Source organism: Phaseolus vulgaris, chromosome 10 (assembly GCF_000499845.2).
Source record: "Phaseolus vulgaris cultivar G19833 chromosome 10, P. vulgaris v2.0, whole genome shotgun sequence".
NCBI classification, from domain to species: Eukaryota; Viridiplantae; Streptophyta; class Magnoliopsida; order Fabales; family Fabaceae; genus Phaseolus; species Phaseolus vulgaris.
Window position 1 is genome coordinate 31,780,961 of NC_023750.2, and position 18,231 is coordinate 31,799,191.

Genomic DNA, 18,231 nt, shown 5'->3' on the forward strand with positions numbered 1-18,231 from the left:
GTATTCCCGGCGTGCTGGTTGCTGGCGTCCCTGGCCCCTCCCCTTGTTCCTCCTATCATAAGGATGGCAAGTCCTCTGGTCCTTCCTGGCCGCTGCCGCTGTCTCCAGCACCCGTTGCGGCTGGATTCTGGTCTGGGCGCGTGGCCTAGCGGGAGCCACGCTCCCTCTCTTCTCAGCGACCTCACTTTCGTCGGCGATGTGAGCCACCGCAAGTCACCTGACCTCAGCAAACGTTGCAGGGTGAGCCCTGATCAAGGCCTCGCAGAACGGTCCTGGCAGCACGCCCTTCTTGAATGCATAGACCAGCATTTCTTCATCTTTAGCCGGCGATCTGACCATCTGCGCTCCGAAGCGATTCAGGTAGTCTCTGAGGGACTCTCCCTGGTACTGCCTTATATCAAACAGATCATAAGACACCCTGGGCGGTGCCTTGTTCACGATGTATTGCTCGACGAAAACCTTAGAGAACTGCTGAAAACTAGTTATGTGACCGTTAGGTAGGCTCACAAACCACTCCAGCGCCGTTCCCTGGAGCGTGCTTACGAACATCTTGCAATACACGGCGTCTGATCCTCCCGACAGCATCATCTGCGTATGGAACGTGGTCAGATGGGCCTCTGGATCCTCCACGCCAGTAAAGACAACCTTGACAGGGACCACGCTCGTAGGAATGGGCGTATCAGTAATCGCCTGAACAAAAGGCATAGGGAAAACGCGAGGTGGCGATGACGGCGCCACCACTTCAGCAGAAGGACGCCCTTGCTGCTCCTGAAGAGCTTGACGCAGCTCCTCAGTCACCTTGCTGAGCTCCTCATTCCTGGCGCGAGAGGCGACCAGGTCCTCATGCATTCTCGCCTGCTCTATGCGTGAGGCTTCCACAGTTGCCTGCAACGAACGCATCATCTCTGCCATCTGCGCCATGGTCATGGCAGCGGCGCCTTCGGCAGCGACGGGCGCAACTGGACTTGAGCGATTGCTTCTCATTTTTCTCATGAAACTCAGCGAATCACAGAATGCGACGAACAACACTTACTCTAGCTACGATTGAGTCAGCGATCAATCGGAAGAAACTGTGCGAAACTCCGCGAGAAAACTCAAGAACACCGCAAACCTTCAAAGAAACTTGCACCTTCACCAAAACCCACTGCTCTTCCCACGGATAACCAAACGAGCGAAAGAACTCAACTCCATCGAACAAATTACGCCTAAACAGCAGAAAAACCTTTCTTCACCGATTGAAAACCCAAACGAACGGTGTAAAACGCGAATTCACCGAACAAGTTTCAAGCAAACAGCGAACGATGGTTGCACCAGCACACAACCACGCAGAAAACTTCGAAAACCTCCAAGAACTCACGCTGTGGATGGGAGCAAGTTTTACACGGCCCCACGGTGGGCGCCTGATGATCCTGCCTGTTGACCAGAACGCTGGAAACTGCCTCGTCAAAGGATCGACGTGTGCACCGCTTCAAACCTCCGTTCCTCTACGAGATCCACCTCAAGAATCTGCAAAAGAAACAGAGCGGCGCCGCTGCGGCCGATCGCACTCCAACGCCCAAGTCAGTGACCGAATCACCAAATACTAAGAGAACAAGAACCGTGCAAATCCTCTCTCACAGTAAGCTCTATAACTCGCAAGCGTAAAGAGTGTAATCTGAACGCGCGTACCTCAGAAAGTTCGTTGAGAACTCTTATATACCTGGTTACTTTCTCTCTCCTGGCAGTTACAGACTTGGACACGTGGCTCGCATCCAACTGTACACATGCCATCATCTGGAGCCTCCTTGACTTGGGCGCTGCTTCTACTCTCGTTTTGCTAAGTTACCTATGCATGGTACTGCCCAGTACATAGCCAACTTGGGAGTGCGATCTCTACTAGAACTGGCGAGTTAGGGTGCCTTCGTACACCTTCCCTGTGGTCTCGTCGACCGCCTTCATAATCTGCACCACCTTCATCTCTAGCGATGTGCTTTCTCTGGCGATCTCCAATCACAAGGTCGCCTGAGTTAACATCTGGCGACTTCATCTCTAACCTGGTGATCGCCGATTCTGGTATGCTGGAGATCGGAACACGCCAACTTAATAACTGGCGACTTCACGAGCCCCCCAACTTCCTTCCTTTCTGCCAACTTGGCGCCTTGTCAACACGCCTATACTGTAGCTTGACGCCACGTCATCACTTCCGACTACCAGGGCGGTACAAAAACCTTTCTCAACCATTATAGAAAATCAACCGATTAAAAAGTGAAAACAACTGGTTGTTTTTTGTTTCTACTATATGAGAAAGGGTCATAATGTGAGATTTTGCAATGTTCGTAAAATTCTTGTTCCCAGAGGCTTGTTAAAGTGGGTTCCTAAGATTTTGAAGATTCCTAAGGCTGCTACTAACATAATTGGACCCAAATTCATAAGGGGACCAAATCTTGCTTCTTAATATTTTCTTGTAGGTATCCTTGGCAGCCAAGAATTACTTTTGGGCTTGAAGAATGACCGTTAAAGGGAAAAACAACAAGAGTAAAGATAGTCTTTGTGCCTTTGAATCAAATAATAAAGGGATCAAGATTCGGTATTTGATGGTTTTCTTTTTCAGGACTTTGCTTCCATAATGAAGAATATGTTGAAATTGACTTTCATGCAAGTTCTTGTGTTAGAACTAGTGTTATGGATTTTAGAACTGTTTGTCAAATCTGTACATGTGTTCTTAAAATAATAGTTTGTATCTCTCTTCTTTGCTTGGACAATCAATCTTAAGTTCAATTATGTGTTTCTATAAAGTGTTTCCGGTTTATATCTAGCCTATTATCATTCAAATGGTGTGTGCCTTAACCTGTATATGTGTTTCTCAGGTTTTGGTCAAGGATTTGGATTTTCTTAATTTCAAAATTCCTGTCACAAAATCAACTAGTTGATTCTGCGAAACAAACGATTCTTTTAGCCTTGACAATACTGTATCTAATTCTGCTTTATTTGTTTAATCTTTGATTTGTATACTTGATCCTTCTCTGTACCGTTACTGGTCAAATACACATTTATTGCAATATTGAACATAATATTTCTGAGCAGTTATTACCTTTTAGAAAAATATATTCTTATTTGTATTGGAAATCAAAATTCTTTAATGCTTAGTCAAATCTGCATGTGTTTACTAATAGGGTCTGACAAAACAACTTTATTGGTTTTGATTTGATTCCCTTATGTTTGAATTTAACCCACTAAATGCCAAATGCTTGACTGCCTTTTCTGGATTTATAAATTTAAAATAACTGATTGTTCTTCCTCACAAAAAAACAATAAGTTGTTTTTCTCTCTGCATTAACTTTGTTCTGCAGTGTGCCTTTTTTTATTTCTTTTTGTTTAGCCATGGAATCAACCCCTCCCTCCTCAAAGAGAATGAAAACAAGAGCAGTAAGAAGGAGTGGTAAACTAGAGAGCTTGTTTTCAAGTGATCCAGACTTGATAAACAAATATTTACAAGAGACAAATGGTTGAAGGAACAAAAGCTCATGGAAGTGAGAAGGCTGTTGAAGGTTCAAATGCTGAGACGTTTTCTAGAGATGTCTGGAAAAATCTATCCAGACTTGGTAAACGTTTTCTCCACCAATCTCTAATTTAAGGGTGATACTCTTCTCTCTCATGTTAAAGGAGTAGATTTGGAGATAACCAATGAAGTATGGATTGTTGTCACTGGACTGAAGTTTTCTGGTCTATGAATCAACAAGGGAAACATTGGAGCAGTTGATGAGTTCAACAAGATGCAGTTTTATAAAAGCTGTTTCAAAAACCCACTTTCAAGGGTAAAAAGCTTTTCAGTTAGAGGATTGAAATTGAGTGAAAGGCTGGTTGGCTTTCATTGTGATGTGATTCCAATAGCCATATAGAGAAAGGTTCTTGACCTTCTTAGGAATCACCTTGAGTTGGACATTATAGAGGCACTTTTCTTATAGTTGGATCATTGTTCTAAGACAAGAACTCACCAAAAACTAGTACCAAATCCCAAACTCATTTGGATGAACCAATTTTAGTCAAATTGAACCGAACAAAAGAGTAAGAAAAGCAAAGGAACAAGATGAATGGACTGAAATATAAAACTGCTGAACCAAAACTCATAAAAAACAGCAAGAACACCAAACCAAAACTCAAGAACACAAGCTAACAAAAACAATAGAAAGAGAAGAAAGGAAGGAGAAGAGAGTGCTCATGAAGATGGAAGAATGTTGGATGATCTCGCCACTAGAAGTGTGGAATGCTCCTAGATGAGAGTGATGCCGCCACTTGAGGACTCCAATGATCCATCAAGATAAGACTAGAGAAGAAGGCTCAAAGCTCTCCAAAGTTCACTCAAAATTTGAGTAGAGTTTTCTTAGATTAATTCCAATCTGAATTTTACAAAGGAAGCACCTCTATTTATAGCCTAAGGTGCTGAAAAATAGGTGGGAAATTTCAAATAAACTCATTTGAAATTCCCACCAAAAACAAGTCACATGGGAGGTGTGACCTTTTTCTACTATGACACCTCCCAAAAACTACACCTACACCACTCTCCTAAGTCACATGGGTAATGTGACTTTATTTTACATTTTCACACTCCTTTATTTAATAACCACACCTCCTAAAACTATACAAAAGTATTTCAAAGCTTGGCCTTGCCCCTCATGGGATGGACTTGGGCTCTTTGGGCTTTGGCCTTCTTGGGCTTGGGCTTGGGCTTTGGGCTTGGGCCTCATCTTTATTTTATGTCTTCTTTTAATTCTGAGAAGACTAGAAGGAAGAACTTCAAATGTGAGGGTGGATGTCCTCTTCCTCCATTAATAAAAGCCTCCTTTATTTGATTCTCATCACATTGTCTCTTGGATTTTAACACCAAGGAGTAGCAACCATTCAACCTTGTCAGAAGAAGATTTGGTGTTTATCTATTGCATCATAAACTAAGTCAAGATAAACTGGATACAAATCATCAAGGAACACATGCAGAAGGCCACAAGGTTATGTGGTTTTCATTATCCCTATATCATTTTAATTACTAAATTTCTTCAGTACTTTGAAATGGACTTAGAAGAAAAGTTGGCTGAAGTGGTGAAATCCTCAAGTGAGATTAATAGTGGCTCACTTAGTAAAATGGGGTTTACCAAGATTAATGGCTTTTGGGTAAGTAAAGGTGGTAATCCAGCTGCCTCAAGCAGTGAAGCTCAAAAGGAACAAGATGCTACAGAGGAGGTTGTTGCTGGTACTACTACTGTAGATGATGCTAGTCCAAGTGAAGGTGTTGGACGAGAAAGGATGACAACAATGTCACCTTTTGAAAGGTTGATGATCAACCGTATGGACACCTTTGCTTAGAATCAAAGGAACCTCTATGATATGTGTGATTCAAGATTTAACAATATGGATTCACTTTCTCAACACTGGATGAACAAATTGAAGAAGTCCAGAAGCAGATTATGGAACTCCAATTCGAAAGGGAGGAAAACCCTTATTTTTAAAATTTCTGGTTTAAGTTTCTAAAACACTTTGTTTTGTTCTTATGTTGTTTTTAAATCCTACCTTTTGTCTATTTGATGAGACAAATAGGGGGAGATGTTGGTTTTGTAATGTTCTTGCTAACTACTTTCTTTATTGCTTTGAACATTGTTGCTATGAACTGCTTTCACTGGTTTAAATTTGAATATTGTTAAATGTTAACTCTGATATACAAAGTTTCAACCGTTTATTCATGCGAAATAACCGATTGTTTATCTGTTTGCACCTATGTATGTTTGTTGGTTTCTCATCTGATTTGGATGATGTGATGATGTTCTTGTTTTGGAAATCACCAAGAAAGAACTGGTTTCTGGTGCTTATTTGATTTGGAATAGGTTACCCTGTGTTTTTGTGTTTGCTCATGAATGCAGGTTGAACAAATTCTAAACAAAGAACATTCCTAAAAGCATCCCAATGATTTGTCTCCATCAAATAGGGGGAGATTGTTGAACATTGGAGCTTTAATGTTTCAAATCCACATGAAGCCTGAAGCTGTGCTGCTTTTTGGTTTGGGCTTAAATTAGGTTGTTTAGAATCTTTGTTAATATCAGTTCTAATTCCTACACAAAGCTTAATCTATCTGTTTTAAAAGAAACGAAGTGATTTTCCAAGCAAAGGGAAAAAAATCGGTTGAATCATCAAGATAATCGATTGTTTGTCACTTAGCTGGCTTGAGGTTTTTGAAACTGCTTTTTAAACTAGTTATGCAACTGCTTGACTCATTCAACCGGTTAAATCGTGGTTTCAACCGGTTATATGTGTGTTTTCAAAACAATTTTTTGAAAACTTGATTTAACTGATTCAGCTGATTAAAACTGCCTTAAACGGATATATTTCAAGTGCTATAAATATAGTCTTTCTTTCAAAGCAATTGTACCGTCCTGGTAGTCGGAAGTGATGACGTGGCATCCAGCTATTATGTAGGCGTGTTGAGCAGGGCCATGGCTGGCAGAAGGGAAGGAAGTCGGGGGGCTCGTGTGGTCGCCAATTATTAAGTTGGCGTGCCCCGGTCTCTAGCATACCTAAACCGGCGGTCACCGGGTTTGAGGTGAAGTCGCCAGATGCGAACCCGTGACCACATGGTTGTCAGGGATCGCCGAAACAAGGACATCGCCGAAGATGAAGTCAGATAGTCATTTCCTAGCTAGCCAGAGGATGAGGTCGGGGGACAACTTACCTGAGCATACACGGTGAAGCAAGTAAAGTAGATCATGAAGGCGGCCGACGAGACCACAGGGAAGGTGTGTACGAAGGCACCCGAACTCGCCACTCAGAAGAGATCACGCTCCAAGGCAGCTATGCACTGAGTTGTGTCATGCATGAGTAACTTAGCCAAAAAGCCAGAAGAGTAAGAAGTGGCGCCCAAGTCAAGGATGCTCCAGATGGTGACACGTGTACAGCTGGATGCGAGCCATGTGTCCAGATGTGTAACTGTCAGGAGAGAGAAAGTGCACAGGTATATAAGAGATTCTAACGAACTTTTGAGGTACGCACGTTTAGATTGCTTCTTTACGCTTGCGAGTCTTGAGTACGCTGAGAGAGAATTTTGCACGGTTCCTTAGAGTTCTTGAGTTTTCTCTTAGTATTTGGTGATTCAGTCGCTGACTTGGGCGTCGGAGCGTGATCGGCCGCAGCGGCGCCGTTCTGTCTTTTGCAGGTTCTTGAGGTGAATCGCGGTGAAGGACGGAGGCTAACACGGCGCAGGAGTCGATCCAGGTTTGACGAGGCAAGGTTCTTGCGTCCCGGTCAACAGGCAGGATCAACAATATATACATTAAAATACAACAGGTATTGATACAGATTTGAGATCAAAGAAAGATATTCGTTTTTTAAAGAAGTTTTTCGAAGTTTAGCAAGATTGTTGTTAAAGCTTTGCTCTGGTGCAAGAACTGATCATAGGGCTTCTAGTTTTTGTAATTCCCGGTGTTTTCTATTCTTGCTTAGTTTCCTATAATTCAACTTTGATAAACCTTTGTAAGTGTTGGTGAAATCCTGTAAAGTCAGTGGGATTCTGGCTTGAGGTGTGAAGTGTTGCAAAGAGGGTGAGTAGGCTTTGAGGTACATTGTTTCTGAGCTTGAAACTAAATACTTCTAAAATTCTAGTAAGCCCTTTCTAACTTAATCGTCAGAGTGTAATCAACAGGTAGGGCCCCCACTGTTTCAACGGACCCGCGTTCCAGTGCAACAGGACGTAGAACAGATTTCAGAAGAGGTAGATTGGGGCTAGCGCTTGTTGCCAAGGTCAACCGACGAGGAAGGCAACTGGAAAGAACAATTTTAATAAAAAAATAAATTTATTTTTAAATAATTTGTTTAGGAAATGAAATTTAAATTTTTATTGTCGATAAAGTTAAGTAAATTAAATGTAATTAAAATAATTTAATTATTTAGTTGGTTAAAGTGTTAAAAGTGAATTGACGTAGGATTATTTATAATATAATTAATCTAGGCAAGGTTAAAATTAACACTAATGGAGGAAGCACAAAAGATGGGGCTTACTAATGTCTGGCTTGAATGTGATTCTTGTTGAAACAAGTGGTGTTCAAGCTTTGAAGAATCCAAAACCCTTTGAAGGATGTTGAAGGCTAGGCTGTGCTTGCTGTTGCTGAGCTGTCTTAGATAGGATATGGGGTAGATTGTATATGTAATCCACTCTTGATTGAATCCAAAGCATAGGCACTCTCAATCTTTTTAAAAGAAAACTGTTTTTCAAGCTAAGTGAAAAACAACCTGTTGTTTTGTCGAAACAACTGATTGTTTTATACTTATGTGTTTTTAGAAAAGGTTGAAAACTGTTTTTATGGTTGACTTGCTGTCAAAACCAAAACAATCGATTGATTCGTGGAAACAATCGATTGTTTGTTTTGGTACCATAACAAAAAAATGGTTTGTGCTTTGACTAAGCATTAAATGATTTTCTAACTGTTTACGCTCCAGTTTTTAATGCTTTGACCAATCTTTAAATGCAATTAATAGTTTGTTAAGATTTGATAACAAACAACAACTTTGATATATACAGAAAAACAGATTTGAGTTTTTCACAGATTTTGAGATTTTGAAAGAGTTGAGATTGCTTAGAGATTGAGTTTGATCAAAGAGTGTGAGATAGGATTTTCTCTTGTATTGATTTCAGATTTCATTCTGTAACAAGTGTAATCCTTGTATCTGTTGAAAGAAACATTGTGTGTTTGCTAAGAAGTGTTGTGTGTTCTTGAGGGGATCAAGATCAGCATTCTTAGTGTTGGTGTGTTGACCAAGAGGAGTGTGTGTCTTGAGGGGATCAAGGTCACTTCCTTGGTTGTTGTGTAAGTGATCTAGGTTTGATTGCTTAGTGGATTTCCTCAGTGGTTTCTACGAAGACTGGATGTAGCTCTGGGTTTAGAGTGAACCAGTATAAACATCTGTGTGCATTCTCTCTATCCTTAATCTCTTTAAATTCAATTTTAATATTTGCAAACTGGTATAAACAACCGATTGTTTCTGCGAAACAACCGATTGTTTTTCTGGTGCTGTGCTTTTTGCTTTGTGTTTTGGCAAACTGAATTCCTTATCAATTGTTTCTTGAAGTAATTTCATTCTTGGCTTAAATATTTGCGAAAACTCTCTTTAAACAATTCACCCCCCCTCTAGTTTAAAGCTATACTTTCTAACAATCGGCATCAAGAGCTTGGTTCTTGAAATTTATTCAAGTGTGATCCTAAAACTGTTTTTTGATGGCTGATAGACTACCTTTTGGGGAAGGTGCTTCATTCAACAGACCACCTCCGTTTTGTGGTTTGAACTACCAATTTTGGAAAGTAAGAATGAAAATCTTTGTGGAATCACTTGACAAAGGTATTTGGGATGCAATTGAAAATGGTCCTTTTGTCCCAAAGTTTGGAAAAGATGGATCTTCCATTGAAAAGCCTTGGTCTAAATGGACTGATTCTGAAAGCAAGAAGGCCAAATTCGATTGCATTGCCAAAAACATAATAACCTCTGCTTTAAATTCAGATGAGTTTTTTAGGGTCTCTTAAGGCAAATCAACAAAAGAAATGTGGGACACCTTGGAGGTAACTCATGAAGGTACAAATGAGGTAAAGAGAGCTAGGAAGCATACTCTAATCCAAGAGTATGAGATGTTCAGAATGCTCAAAGGTGAAACAATTGCTAAGGTGCAGAAAAGATTCAAGCACATCATTAATGATCTCATGAGCCTTGTCAAGACCTTTGAAAAATAAGAGCTAAACATCAAGATTTTAAAATGTCTTAATAGAGCATGGCAAGCTAAGGTAACTGCTATATCCGAATCTAAAGATCTAACATCCTTGAGTGTGGCTTCTTTGTTTGGCAAGCTTAGGAAACATTAGTTAGAGATGAATCGACTCAATGTTCAAGAAAGCGAAGACAAGCACGTAAGGAGCATAGCCTTAAAAGCTTCCAAGCACAAAGGCAAACAAGAATCCAACGATGATAGTGATGAAGAAAACCTTAGCTTGTTGTCAAGAAAGTTCAGCAAATTCTTGAAGAGGAACCGCAACAAGGATAACAACAAAGATAGGTATGGAAACAAGAAATCCAATGATTTTAATTCCAATAACTATACTTGTTTTGGTTGTGGTGAGCAAGGTCACATAAAGGCAAATTGTCCAAACAAAAGCAAGGAGAAAAAGCCTAGCTACAAGGAAAAGAAGGGTAAGACAAAGAGAGCCTATATAGCGTGGGATGAGAATGAGATCATCATCAAGCTCTTCATCAAGTGAAGATGAGAAAGCAAACATCTGTTTGATTGCTGAAGATAATGATGAATCCTGCAACTCAAGTGAAGTAAGTTCTTGTGCTTCTTTAAATGAACAAAATTATAGTTAATTGCTTGAAGCTTTTCAAGAAACTCACGATGAAGCTAATCGATTGGTGCTTTCAAACAACCGAGTGAGGGGTGATCGTCATCAAGTTTGACCAGAAGGTGGCGAGAAAGTGCTATGAGAATAGTCTGAAAAGTAGAAGGGGAGTGTGTATGGTCGCCACCTAAGCGAAAGCCACCAGCGAGAGGCAACCTGGGCCTGCTGGTGAGGTTCAAAAAGAGGAGATTGAAGGGAAGAAGTTCAAGCTCGACTCCTCACTAGGCCAAGAGATGCAAGACCAGATCGTCGAAGTGATAGCGAGGCACATGAATGCTTTTTCATGGTCTTTTACAAACATGCCCGACATAGATCTTGACTTCTTATGTCATAGACTTACTATGGATAAGAAGGTCAGACCAGTGATACAGAGGAAAAGGAAGCTCAATAAGGAGAGATGCCTAGTCGTCAAAGAGGAAACCCAAAAGCTCTTGAAAGATGGCCACATAAGGGAAATCCAATACCCTGAGTGGTTGACGAACATAGTATTGGTGAATAAGACAAACGAAAGGTGGAAAATGTGCGTCGACTTTACAAACCTGAATAAGGCATATCCTAAGGATTCCTATCCGTTGCCCAGCATGGATTCCTTGGTGGACAACGCTTCAGGGTGCCGACTTCTGAGCTTTCTATACGCATTCTCGGGGTATAATCAGGTTCGCATGCGCCCTCGCGATGAGTGCAAGACCGCATTCATGACGGAGCTCTCCAACTGTTGTTATAGAGTCATGCCTTTTGGGTTGAAGAATGCTGGCGCTACCTATCAAAGGTTGATGGATAGGATTCTCGCCCCCATGATTGGGCGAAATGTACAAGCATATATGGACAACATGGTCTTCACTCGGAATAAAGGGATCAGAACGTCGCTGATCTGGAAGATCTATCACTACAAAAATTATTGATTTTAAGAGAGGTTTATTAGTGGAGGTTATAATAACCTCTACTAAGACACTCACATTGTGGAGGTTTTCTAAACCCCTGATAATTACTTAATAAATTACAATAATTTTATTTTTAGTAGTATTCTAAGTTTAAGAAAGTCTTGAAAACTTTTTCTTAAAAAGTTTTACCCTTAGAAATTGTATATATATTTATTGATTTTGTATGAAATTAGTTTGTAACGTTTCTTTAATTCTTAGAAACAAATTCCTGTTGAGAACCACGAAAGGACGCTAATGTGGTCAAGGTTAATTTTGTCAATTTTTATTTGAAAACTTGTGAGAGAATATTGAGAGAAGGTAGGGTAAAATCGAAGAAAAGAAGGGAGCACCGACGAAGAAACAAATGCAGAGACGATCACTGAGGGTGGAAAATTTTCGAACTTGGAAGATTGAAAAGGGATTCCATTCGGATACGCTCATCAAATCAAACATATAAGGTTTAGGGTTTTTCATGGTAGAATTGATTTAGGGTTGGGTTCTCTTACGTTTTCTGCTTTCACTTTGTGCGTTTGCAACATGTCTTCACGACTATCCTTTGACGACATGTTAGGGTCTCTAATGTTTCTCTCAATTTTCTCCCTTTTAACTTCAATACATCTCCAAATTTTATCAGATGCACCGTCGGTTATTTTACGATTTTCTTGCCATGTTGTTGTTCTTTTTGTTACGTGGATCGTACAATTAAGATTTGTTGTCAATTAGCCTGGTAGATTAATTTTTCGTATTCAATGGTATATTGTTTTCACCATTTTTTAAATGTGATCAAAACAAATATAATGGATGATCAGTGAAACTGAGTTGTTTTTTTCATTTATGTATTCTCTTGTATACCTTTGGTTCAAAAGTATGTGTATGCTAGCAAACATGTATCTTACAATTGTTGATTGAAATTTGTTGTATGATTATAAACAAGGATTTTGCCAGAAAGAATCCTTAGTTTACAAAACATATCTTCTGATGCATTGTTTCACTAACATTTCTTTCATTTTTTACAATAGTCTAACATGAGAATCTTGATCACGGGAGGAGCTGGATTCATTAGTTCTCACCTAGTTGATAGATTGATGGAATATGAAAAAAAATGAGGTTAGATAATTGGTTTATTATGATTTTTAACAGCTTATTTTGTTGACATAACTTCTAATCAAGTCATTCTTGTCCATTACTACTTCACTGGATCAAAGGATAATCTAAAAAAATGGATGGGCCATTCGAGATTTGAGTTGATTCGTCATGGTATAATCTGCTTTTGTTCACTATTCAACTATCTTATACAATAAATTGTTGTGCTCATGATAGACCGAAGGATGGGAAGTGATTTATATTAAAAGTTTGAAGGCTTCAAATGATCCTTCTATCCACAAAAGCTCTACAGTTGTTGCACAACAAAATTCAATAGTTATATTTTAGATTTTAGTTGTTTCATTAATAAACTTCAGTGTTTCTTAGTTTGTTGTATGCTATTCTCGAGCGATATTATAATGATATCTTAGTTTATTTTGTATATTATGTTTATAATGTCTGAAAATTGATAATGCTGATGCACATTTTCATTATGATTCTTGAGTAGATATCACTAAAACTTTGATGATTAAAGTTGATCAGATCTACCATCTTGCATGCCCTATTATGAAGTGGACTTTAAACCTAACTCAACCCCATAAAACCGGCTCATGAGGTGAAGTTTGCACCCACTTGTATACAATGAAATGTCCTAATCTCTAGTCGATGTGGGATCTCCAACACACCCTCTCACGCTGAGATTGACAGCTCGTGCATGGGATAACATATTATGAGTGGTCTGATAACGGCCCGATAGCGGGTGGTCTGATAAGCCCAACAAACACTCGCTAGGATAGGCTCGAAATGGCTCTGATACCATATTACAAAGTGGAATTTAAGCCTAACTCAACCCCATAAAACCGACTCATGAGGTTGAGGTTTGCACCCACTTATATACAATGAAATGTCTTAATATCTAGTCGATGTGGGATCTCCAACACGCCCCCTCACGCTGAGAGTGACAGCTCGTGCGTGGCAACCAAGCTATCTCCTAACAAGTATTGGTCATCGTGCGGTATTCTGCATTCGCTGATGATCTTGATATGTTTGTCTGTTTTTTTTACTTTCATGAGATTATAGAAGAACCAAGAAAAATGCAATACCTAGATACTGATCTCCGAGTTGTCAATGTCAGATATATATCTCCTATTTTCTACAAATATAATCTTGTGAAGGTATAGTTTTGATTCTTATTTTGTCTGTATTTTGTTATTTTTTGGTTGGCATGCTAACATATTTTTTGCAATTGTTGACGGTTTTGCTTTTAACATTCATTTCTTAGTCATTCGCCCATTATGTGGCATTCTGCAATCTTCTATATATTTATTCTACAACCATTTATCTTTCATTATTCATTTCCTGAAAGTTTTGTTTTTCTGTTGATCCTTAAGAAATTATGTAATAGGTAAGGAGATAATAATTTTTGCAGAGACAATGAAGACAAATGTGATTGGCACACTGAACGTGCTTGGGCTTGCAAAGCAAGATATAGTAAGGTTGGGAAATTTCTTTGGAATTCAATAATTTCAACTTCTATCACCTTTTTATTTATCTTTTTGGGTAAAGTCTTACTACTTATTTCATTTTTTGTCAGGATTCTACTTACATCAACATCTCTATTTTTTATCAGATTAGGAAAATGTGAACCCTATTGGTACATGCTTTTATCTATGTCTCTATCTCTATCTTTTTGCTTCTTAAATGAGATTGTATTTCTGCTAAACCAACCCTATATGTTATACAACCCAATATGTTTGTATCTTTCATCTTTTAATTACGTTACTTAAATGGAGTTGGGGTCTTGGGTAATTAATTTGGACACCCTTGTTAACTCTTCTCATAAACTGAGATATTACAATTATTAATCAAGCAAAATAAGTAAACTAAAATTGCATTTAAAATTTAAGGAATAAATGTGTAACTTTTTTTTCTCTTATAGAATAAAATAAAACATAAACATGTAATTGAAATTTAAACTGAAAAACATTAAGTGTTGATTTGAATTTCACTGACAACATTCAAACCAATTTTTCGTTTCCTTTCCTTGGATATATTTTCCACATATTTATTATTATTTTTATCAGATTTAGTTAAAAGTCAAAATCCAATAAAAATTTAACTAAAATAAATTACTTATTTTTTGAACTTTAAGTTAAATGGATCTTAACTTAAAAAGAATGTTTTATTTTTATTTTTAGGTAAATCCCAACAGGGGATTTAATGATGTAAAATATATGACCTTAAACGAGAGGAGGGGTTTTCACAAGGGGAATTGTTTAAAGGGGTTTTCACAAACTTTTTAGGCTAGAATGAAATTCTTTGCAAGAAACCAGATGACGAATTTAGTTAGCCAAGAAACAAAGCACAAAACAGCAAAGCACCAGAAAAACAATCGGTTGTTTATACCAGCAAATCAACAACAACTGAATTTAAATGAGTTTAAGGGAAGAAAGAGATACACAAATAGTTTATACTGGTTCACTCTTAAACCAAGAGCTACATCCAGTCCCCAGAATCCACTAGGCAATCCACTAAGCAATCAAATACAGATTACACACAAAACCACCAAAGAAGTGACTTTGAACCCCTCAAGAAACACACTTCCTTTGGCACAACACACACCAAGAATGTTGATCTTGGCAACCTCAAGAGCACACAACACTCCTTGGCTTACAACACCAGAATGTACAAAATATTCAGAATGAATTACACTTGTTACAGAATGAACTGAAATCAATACAGATGTAATCCTATTCCACTCTCTCTTGAGAGAACTAAAGCTGAATAGTGAATGTTCAAATCTTGAAAGCAATCTCTCTCAAATTGAAAAACTCAAATTTATTTTTCTCTTTCCTTGTTTGTTATAAAACATAAACAAACTATTTATAGCTTTCAAAGATTGGTCAAAGCATTTAAAACAGGAGCGCATTCAGTTTGAAAATCATTTAAAGCACACTCAACTAACAAAACAAATTCTGTTAGGATTTTCAAACGAACAATCGATTGAAAGCACGAAACAATCGATTGTTTTGGTTTGACAGCAAGTCAACCAACCAAAACAGTTTTCAACCTTTTCAAAAACACCTAAGAGTAAAACAATCGGTTGTTTCGACAAAACAACAGGTTGTTTTTCCCTTAGTTTGAAAAACACTTTAAACTTAAAAAGATTTGAAAACACTTTAGCTTTAGATTCAACAAAGAGTGAATTACATAGATAAACTACCCATATCCTATCCTAAACACAACAGCAACTTCAGCCTTCCATCAAACACTAGGATTTGGATTCTTCAAAGCCTTTGATCACACTTGATTCAACAAATGCATCTGGTTTGTATGAATTTTGTTGAGAAAAAGTTTACCTATGAGAAAAAATATTACACACATTGTAACCCATTGTCCACATATTTATTATTTTTTTATAAGATTTAGTGATCCAGCCGGTTGACTAAAGACAAGAATGTTGCTTCGTCACGATCTATACGCACCAGCTTCAACGCTACGTGTACTTCAAGTCTTCGTTCCAATCTTCCTCGGATAAGAAACTGAAATTACAGAGCAGCGCCACGGCGGCCGGTGTACTTCTACGATCAAGTCAACAGCAGGAACACCAAAAACTCAGAGAAACTGGATTATGTGGAACCGTGCTCAAGTGCTCTTTCTTAGCAAAATGAATCGTAATCAAGAATCCCCCTCAAATTCTGTTAAGTTCATTTGTTATACCTATGCATTTTCTCTCTCAGACAGTTACACTCTTCGACACGTGGCTCGTATCCAACTCTACACGTGTCATCATCTGGGCTAAAGTAACTCAAACGTCATTTCTATGTATCTCGTTACGCGACTAAGTTACCCATACAAGGAGTAACCTAGCACGTAACGCACTCTGGAATGCACACCTGACAAGGCTAGTACCAAAATGCAACAGAGTACACCACCTCTGCGGTACCGCCTGTTGCAAGTGCCACCTTCTTCACTAACACGCCATGCATGTTCTAGCTAAGGAAACCTTACTATCAATGAATGCCCTGGGAAACCCTATTACAGATGGGCAAGCTGCTTCCTCTAACTCACTTCTCATGTTGGGACATGATCACCTCGTATCTTAACCTCTATGTTCCATACTGATGTTTACACACCTATACCTCCTAACAACTTTAATTAAGTCTACTGAAACATCCAGTGATGTGCTTCTTACGGCGATCCCTGACCACTTGATCTTCTATTCAAACACGGCGATGACATGAAACTCCGGCGACAACCGACTATGTACACTAGAGAACGCCGCATCGAATGGCGACTATGTTAACCTCTTGACTACTCGTCTTTCTCTCGACCACGTGTCACTCCAGGCATGCTCCACATAGTCACTCACTGTCCACACCATCACACCCGATGACCTGACCGATACACAAGCCCCCAAGTCTTAAGCTGTGACTTGTCTAGCGAAAAGACTAGGAAGTCGAATTCTCGGCGATCTACGTGGCTCTGCGCGCTAACACTAGTACTATTTACTGATTTGACATTTCTTCGACCCCTTTCAATCGGTCTGCACATGGACTTATCAACGACCATCATTTGTTGTCGTTTGCGCTTCTGGCATCGTTCAAAACTCTTAAAACCCTTGCGCTACTTCACTGTTTCATTACCCTCTTCTTTACTCATTGCGTTCAAAATATTCTTGCAGACCCTTCATCTTCCCCAATCATCGCCTTCCTCAAAGCACTTCCGATCATCAAAAGGTAACGTTTTTATTTCTCCCACCGACATTTACTGCATTTTAATCGGTTTGCATCATCCATTAACTATTCTGAAGCATACGTTGTGGGTTGCTCTGTTTTCTATATTTATGTTTTTTGTATTTAAGTTCTCTATTACGTTTTCTCTCTACGAGCCCCCCTTGTTCATGTTGTTTTCTTCTTTTCAATCAAATCATTCTGCTTATAAACCTTCATCTCTTCCCTTTTTACCTTCTTTGCAGCTCTTCCAATGGCTCGTACAAGAAACATCCCAAACCCACCTTTGTCTTCCCGAAAACTTCCACCAAAGACTCGCAGAGTCAATCCTTCACAAAACCCTTCCTCCTATTCAACCCAAACTGAGAGACCCACACCTTCTCAACCCAACCAACCACAGTCAACTCCACCACAAACTGAAGAACCTGTGAAACCCCTTTATGACTACAAAAAACTATATCCTTGGGCCACCTTAGCTTTGCTGAGTGAAACTTCCTCCATTAACACAGAACCCGCCGTTCTGCCTCTCAAGAGAGGTGATAAGGCTCACCTTTCGTTTAGCAAAGAACATGACGACAAGGTCACCGTTCACCCCTGTTTTCCTGGAGAACCCGTATGCACCGATGGCCAAGGGAGCAACGGTGGACCATTTTTTTTCGTCTATACTACCGTCTTTAAGAAGGTCAAACTTCGCCTTCCCCTCACGCGCTTTGAAAGAGAGCTCCTAACTAAACTGAACATAGCCCCTGCCCAATTACACCTCAACAGCTGGGCATTCGTTAGGGCCTACCAAATCATGTGCGCACATTTGGGGCATCCATCTTCCGTTAATGTCTTTCTATTCCTGTTCGAGGCTAAAAACCCAGGTGATCGACTATGGGCCAGCCTCAGTGGGATTGCAGGGAGATCCATCCTCTCCATCTTCCAGCAGTCCTACAAAGATTGGAAAGGGAAATTCGTTCGTGTTTGCCATAACGATCAAGACCCCACCCTCCTCGACGGATTTCCCTTGTATTGGGTGAATAAGGGAAAGAAAGAATCTAAAGACAACTTTAGAAGGGCAAGGAGTCCAGAGAAGATGGGGGACCTCGATAAAGA